We start from the raw sequence: 7417 nt of genomic DNA, 5'->3' as shown, positions 1-7417 counted from the left end.
GCCGCCCCGCGCGCACCCCTGCAGCGCCGGCTCCGAGCGCGGGGCTGTCGGGCCGGGGGAGACAGGCCGAGGGGTTGCTCCGGCCTCGCACACTTCCGCGAGCTCCTGGGAACGGGCCGCGTCAGCAGGGCTCCCAGGCCGGGGCGTTTCGCAAGCAGGAGGGTGCAATCGCTTTCCTAATCAGGCAGCGAAGCGGCGGCAGCCGCCCGGGGCGCGGGAGAGCCGGGCACGGCGGCGCCGGGGCGTGGGAACGCGCTGGCGGGCTCCTCCCTGCCCGCGGTTTCGGGGGACGTGCGCTCTGCTCGCTGCCTGGTAGCCGGAAAAAGGGACYGTGGCCGAGCCGGTCTCCGGCTGAATCCTCAAGGTGAAGCCTGCAGCTTCCCGGGGCAGTGCCAGCAGCTCGAGCACTCGGCCCCGGAGCCGGCCCGGCCGTGCTGGCCTGCACCCCGACCCGGGACCCCGGAGCGGCTTCCGCGGCGGCTGGGCAGGGAGGCGCGGGTGGGAGCCGCGCACGGGTGTTTTGCAAGAGGCACCGTGGGCACGGTGCCGGGGCAGGGCCGGGCCCGGCAGCCGCGTGGGAAGGAGCGCTGGCCCGTGGCCACTGTTTGGCCCTCGGGGCGCTGCTGTGCGTGGGCAGGGATGAGTGTGCCTGGGCGCGGGCAGGGAGGCGGCCGGGCGCGCGGGGCGGCGGTGCTCACGCCCTYGGGTTCTGCCTCGTCAGCGAGATGCAAGCCGGAGCGAGACGCTGACCAAGGTGTTCAGCCCGACCTGCCCCTTCTCCCTGCCGCAGCCGGTGGCCGGGTGACAGCCCGGCTTTCCCTCGCACTCCTCGTTTCTGCAGCGGTTGCCCCCAAAATGCCCTGTCCCTTCCCCCCCGTGGCAGTGAGAGGTGCGTCCAGCCCAGCTCCCCTCTCCCCGTAGCAGACGCCCTGGCTGTTTGCAAGCCGGGCTGGCAGCGGCAGGGCTGCGTTCCTGCCCGGGCAGGGGCAGGGGGGACGCGGAGGCCCTGCCGGGTCAGCTGCACGGGGCTGCGTGTGGGGCCGCCCCACCCGGGAGGAGGGAGCCGCTGCCCTCCGCAGCCCGGCACAGCACCGTTGTGCAGGCAGGAGAGGGCCCCGACCGGGCCCTCCCGGGTCCAGAAACCTTCCCGGTGCTTGTGCAAACCGTGAGCCCGCTGCAGGCAGGCCCTGCCGTGAACATCCCACGAGGCGGCCCAGCCCGGGCTGCACGGCCCCGCCGGACCCGCCAGCCCTCCAGCAAAGGTCCTTCCTTCCCCGGGTCGCTCCTCGGCCGGAGCTCCCTCCGGCTCGGGGCCAGGGGCTGCGGCTCGGCCRGGCGGGCGGTGACGCCGAGGGGGAGGCAGCACCCGAGCCAGGGCTGGCACCGGGCAGCGCTTGGAGCTCGTCGCCCCGAGCCCTGGGCTGCCGGCGCCCGGCACCCCCTGCCCGAGCATTTCTCCGGGGCCCGGYTCCCCGTGCAGCCGGGAACCTGCGCCCAAGCGTTCGGCCCAGGACGCCCCCGGAGCATCCGCAGGGGCAGAAGCCAGCAGGATTCGGAGCCCCTTGCAGAGGCCCCTCCGCACACCGCTGCGCCCGGCGAGGGAAGYGGAGCCACGGCCCCCTCGGCCCCTCTCCACGGCACCTGGAGCAGCTCTCGGGCCTGGCGGTGTGACCGAGTTGTGGAAAAATGCAGCCGAGGGGCCGTGCCCTGCAACGGCACGTCGCCGGCGTGCAGGAACAGGCCGYGGCGGGCCGGCGAGCGCGGCTGCTGGCGGGGCCGGCGCTGCAGGTGCGCTCCCACGCCGAGGCTCTGAGCCAGCCCTCGCTCGCGGCGCCCCGTGCCAGCAAGGCCTCGCTCCCGTCCTTCCCCGGGGAAAACCGAACGCAAAAACCCATCATGCTTCTCCCTGTCCCGGCTCTTCCGAGTCCCTAAGCTGCCCTTGCCACCCTATCTGGGCACCTCCGAAAATCCCCCCGGCTTTGCTCCCCGACGCTAAGCAGGGAGGGAGAGGGGCCTGGAGACGTCTCCGTCCTCGCATGCCAGGGGACTCGGCTGTCCCCAGACCCAGCAGGGCTGTAACCCAGGCGTGTGCGGGGTGACCACCGCCACCACCTGCTGCATCCCRGTGTCCTGGGGCGTGTGTGGGGACGGGCGTCACAGCCCGAGGGTGGCACAGCCCTGCCGGTCTCGGCCATTGCTCTCAGCTGACGCTGGCCCAGGCGAGGGCTGGGGCTGTCCTGGCTCCGGTGAGCCCGGACGTTTGGGGGTTTGTTTAATGCCTTTGCTGCAATGCAAGTGCTGAACGTGTGCACAGGGCCGGACCCTCCCCAGGGGTTCCCAGCGGTGCAGGAGAGGCCGTGTCCGTCCGGTGGGAATGGCAGCAGCGGGATTCACGCCCCTTCTGTGCAGGAAGCCCCGGCACCCCCAGGCCCTGCCCCAGGTGCAGGAGAGCCCCCAGGGTGACCCTCCCTGGGACACCCCCCGGCACCGCCGCACTGACCCGCCGGATGGACACGCTGGGGCCAGCCCCGAACACGGACAGACGGACAACACCTGCTTCCAAGCAGCTGCGGGGAGCTGGGTCCCGCCACGGGCTGGGAGGAGGAGGGGGCAGCAGGGCCGCGGGCCCGGCCGGTGCCTCCCCTGGAGCCCGGGAGCTTCGCGGCACTGGGCCAAGCCCCGAGCTTAGATCTCTCCTGGCACCTCGCGGAGAGGAGAGGTTTCGCAGCCGGGCGAGGCGAGGCAGAGGAAAGGCGCAGGGAGGCTGCCAGGGGAGGGCAGAGCCCAGCACCGGGGCGCCGGGGTTTCCCGCGAGCCCCCGGGGTGGTCGCAGCCCCTTGCYGCCGTCGCCCAGGCCCCGACCCAGCTGGAGACGTCCTCCTGCCCCTGGCTGCGGGGAGAAGCACCCGTCCGCCCTGACACCCTGACAGGGCCGAGACGCCCCGAGTTCCCACTGTGGGACCCCCTGCAGTGGGGTCTCCGGGGCCCCCCCCACACCCGGGAGCCTTGCAGCGCCCGCCAGCTTCAGATGCACCGAGGGCTCGTGCAGCRTGCACGGCCACGGCGCTCGGGCTGAGCTGACGCCCCGTGGCTGTGCCGGGCCCTTGCTGGGACGGCGCCGCAGCACCGGCATCCCCAGTCGGACCCCGAGTGGGTCCCGGCCACGCATGGTGCTGCTGGCGGTGCGATGGGCTGCAGCCGTGCGGCGCAGCAAGGCGCAGGAGCGGGCAGCACGGCGCCCGTGCCCAGAGGCAGCCTCTTGCTGCAACGCATCCGGCCAAGCTGCAACCCCTGCGGTCCCTTGATGGAGGCACCAGCAAAGAGAGGAGAAGACATCTGGGAGGGCTGAATACACACTTTCAGAAAGCAGTGTTGGTAATAAACCAGCACTAGTTGTATTTCCTTAACCGCAGCCCTGCAGCTGAAAGCTTTTACCTATTTTGCAGGTGTGTGAGATATGGCTGTGGCGCACTGCTGGAAAAGAAGCTGAATTCATGCGCTAAGGAGAAGCTGGAGACCTAGGGGCTGGGTCTTGGTGAGCCCCAGCAGGCAGCTGAGCATGTGTAGTTCCAGGATTTCTGAGCTTTGGAACATGGATTGCCAGGAATACATACAGAAAGGGAAGGTGGCCCTTGAGCAAGCAGTCGGGGATTCCCTGCTCTGYCTTTGGCCCCATGACAGCTGAGCTCGCCCCAGTGATGCCTCAGCATTTCCCAGGAGCAGGTCAATCATCAGGGCTAACGTCTGCCAGTGCTGCCGTCACTGATTAATGGGATCAAAGGCTGTGAGCGCATCAAGCATCCAGCTCATCCTGAACCCAATCTGTGCAGTTGCATAGGGGATGTTAGAGGAGAAAAGCTGGTTTCTAGGAATGTCCCAGCCTGGAGGGCRTTTCTGAGTTGTGGGAGAACCAGAAAAGCAAAATGCTGGGGTAATTCTTTTCTCCCTGCTRCATGTCCTGGGTGTATTGGAGGGGCAGCATGACCTCCTGTCCAAAAGCACTGATGTGCTCTTGGCCTTGCCAGGCTTGGATGGGGGAGACCTGCAGCAAACCGAGCAGGACTGCTCGCCCCATGAGGAGCACCTTGAGCATCCTGCCATAGGTGGACCTATGTAACTGCTGCCACAGGCTGGGTCATGCTGCCAGTGTCCTCTTGAGGGCCATGCTGGCCTGCATCAATGCTGGGCAGTCCCTGCCCTCTCCATCAGCACGTTTTCCCATCACAACAGTCTGTGTGCATCGCTCTCTGCTGATGGACAAGCCTGTTCCTGGAAGCCAGCCCCTGCCTAAGCCATGGCTGCAGAGCTGTGCCTTTGATTTGGGGCACAACAGAGCAGCTGTCACGGGAGAKAAGCTGCTCGGGGCCCTGTGTGCTCCCAGCGGTAACCCTGAAGCAAATCTTGCCGTGCCCCCAAGCGCAGAGACTTCCCTGTGTGCAGAGCTAGTCTTCAGCCCAGATAGCGTGTATAAGATTTGCCACGTCCCGAGCATCAAAGATCCTGCAGCAACCGGAGTGCTGCGCGAGGAGGGAACTGCTCTCGCTCGGGAGATCAGCATTGCCACCTCGCGGGGAGCCCGGGACAAGCATCTCCCTCGGAGCAGGCGCCTCACCCAGGCGGCGAGGCCCGCCGGGCTGGGCGCTGAGCAGGTGCAGGGGCTCAGCCCCGTGCCAGGCCAGCTCTGGGACAGCAGGGGCCACTCAGCCGGGGCAGGGTGGAAAACCGGTGGGAAAAACAGGGAAGTGTTTTGTCTGTTGTTGTCTGATGGTTTTGCACCAGTGGTGATGCCTGACATGTACGTGGTGGCTGGGTGCTGTGACCCTGCAGCGCCGCTGACAAATTGCCTCTCTGGGGACGTCTGGAGCAGCCTGGCTTGGACATGAGACCGGTCGGCAGACACCGGACAGGAGGCCCCAATGACTCACTCAGAATTTTTGGCACTGAATACCATGAACAGCCCCTTTGCTGCAGTGGGGTCTTTGAAATGCCTCCAGTAGGAAGACACACTGGAAATGTCTAATTGCTTCTCCGATGTCTGGACCACCATGATGCTGCTTGAGATGGTTCCTTTTCTGGTATGGAAAATCTGATCAGATAGCAGGGACAGAAGAGMCATCTGGTCGTGATGGTTGTGGAGCGAATTCACACTTTAATGAAAATTTAAGCCACTTCTCCAACTGACTTATCACATAAGGACATAGAAAAGTGGCAGATGCTTTAGATACACCAGAGAGACACTGAAATACACCAAAGCAAATGATTCCTTCTACTTAGTGCAAGAAAAATAATTTGCTTAATAGCTTAAATAAAAGCCCCCAAGAGTGATGCAACATCTAAATCATGCAATAGCTCCCGGGACCCACAGAGGGCAGCACACCCAGACACCAGTAATTTGTGCAAAATGCACGGTACTTCAGAGATGCCTTCAAATGCACAGCAGGAACATGTCCACACCGAAAGCCGAGGACACGGGGGATATAGAGGGAAGTGATGAGCTCCAGGATAAGCAACCCACAGCACGACAGAGGCAACGCAACCGATCCACGTCTCACTGGGGGCAATACCCCAGCTCTTTGTTCATTTTTAACTAGCTCCCAGAGGAGAGTTTATGCTCTGTCTGGATCTGTATGGCTTTTGACCCTATGAATTGTGTAGGAGATTTACTGTTCTTCATATCTGAGGTTTTAGTGTATTTTTAGAACATGTAATACATCTCTGAGCTGGATGTGACATTCATCTGCAAGCAACCTCCGCTCTGTGTCGTGCTGAACCAGTGCTGGGAGACGCTTGTCAATTTGTGAGGGGGTTTTAGCTGCATGTTAGGCACCAGAAAAGCTACGAATCTGCTTTCAGCTAGTACTGAACGCTGAGGTCCAGGCTCCAAGCCCCCAAATTAGAAGGACCTGGAAGCAGGATTAAAAGCATCTGGTTGTGAAGTATTTTCAGTTACATTTTTCCCCACGAGGCTTCAAGGACAGGATCGATCTGAGATGGCCAATTCCTGCTGACCAGCGATCAGGGCACATGGGTTGGAGGAGCCAAAAGGCAGCTTTGCCCAGTAAGCTGTTTGCAGAAATGCTGGTCCGCATTTTGGAAAACRAGGGACCCTATTTACAGTGAGTGTCCTGGAGCAGGTACTTTTGGCTCCAGTGTGGTGAGGTGGGGGAGGAAGCTGGGGACGAGCTGTCTGGAGTTACGGCTCTAATACTCAAGGTTATGGTGCTGCATGAGGCCACAGTGATCTCCTCGGCTGTCCAGCACAACCAGGAACCAGGGAGGTGATAGGCTGATACTGGCCAAGCTGCACAAGTGAGTTTGCACTGCAAGGAGGACTTAAGTAAGACCTGACTACCTGATCTGCAAAGTAGTAAGCACAGCAGGAGTTGCATCATGTGTTTGAGGAAAACCCCCTTGCTTTTCAGGTGGATTTAGATGATACCTTGGAAGTTTCCTCTCAGCATCTTGCAGCCCTCAAGCTTCTTGGGGAACATCCCATCCTGCAGCACCCTGGTGTCCTCTGAGCATCTCCCTGCTAAGCACTCTTGTAAAAGAGAGCACAGACACCTGATCTCTATCTGCGTGTGGTTATCTACTTGCTTAAAGTACGGCTGTCACCATGGTGATAGCTGAGTGATAAACATGCATTTACACAAGTGCATTCCCACCAGAGCCGGTGTGCTGCAGGCTGGAGCCCGCAGAGAAAGCATCCTGCAGGTCCCAGCTCTCCGTGACCCCGCCGCGTCCTTGCTGTTCCCACGCAGCGGCCGGGGAGGACACTGGGCAGCCGAGGCAGCCTGGCGCGAACGCCTGCAGCCGCGGAGCACCGGGCTGACACACTGGCCTGCACCGAGCTTGGCAAGGCTGGATCTGGGCTGCTCCGAGCATCCGGCGAGCTGGGAACGAGACGGGGTGACCTTCCTGCAGCGAGTGGGGTTACTGGGTGTTTCGATCACCTGGAGATGCCCTGCGGGGCAAAAATCTGGGGATCCCATCCAGCCCTGGAGATCCTGCAAAGCCCCAGGTAGCCTGTCCCACCTCRGGGATCTTGTCAAGGCCCCAGGGATCCTGTTTCTACCTTAGGAATCCTGTAATACTAGGRATCCAGTCCCACCATGTAATGTCCTGAGGGATCCTGTCCAGCCCTGCTGATCCTGTCCCACCCCAGGGATCCTGTATCTCTCTAGGGATCCAGTGTCGCCCTGGGGATCCTGTAATGTCCCGAGGGTCCTGTATCCTGTAATGCCCTGGGGATCATCTCACCTCAGGGATCTTGTAATGCCCCAAGGAGCCCATCTCACGCCTGGGATCCTGTAACGCTCTAGGGATCCTGCAGCGTCCTGGCGATCCTGTCCCGCCCCAGGGATCCTGCCCAGCCCCGGGGTCTGCCGCCCCCGCCCCCCCCCCGAGATCCAGCCCC

At 62.9% G+C, this 7417-nt stretch overlaps 1 protein-coding gene across 1 annotated transcript in view; it reads left to right on the top strand.

The window, feature by feature from the left end:
• The window catches only part of EIF1 (eukaryotic translation initiation factor 1), a 14558-nt gene that overhangs the window by 4772 nt on the left and 2369 nt on the right, over positions 1-7417 (top strand). The window lies entirely within an intron of this gene.

Source organism: Rhea americana, unplaced genomic scaffold (genome assembly GCF_003343005.1).
Source record: "Rhea americana isolate MKP2758 unplaced genomic scaffold, rheAme1 scaffold_319, whole genome shotgun sequence".
Classification (NCBI taxonomy): Eukaryota; Metazoa; Chordata; class Aves; order Rheiformes; family Rheidae; genus Rhea; species Rhea americana.
The sequence above is the reverse complement of the archived record's forward strand: the minus strand, read 5'-3'. Positions and strand labels throughout refer to the sequence as shown.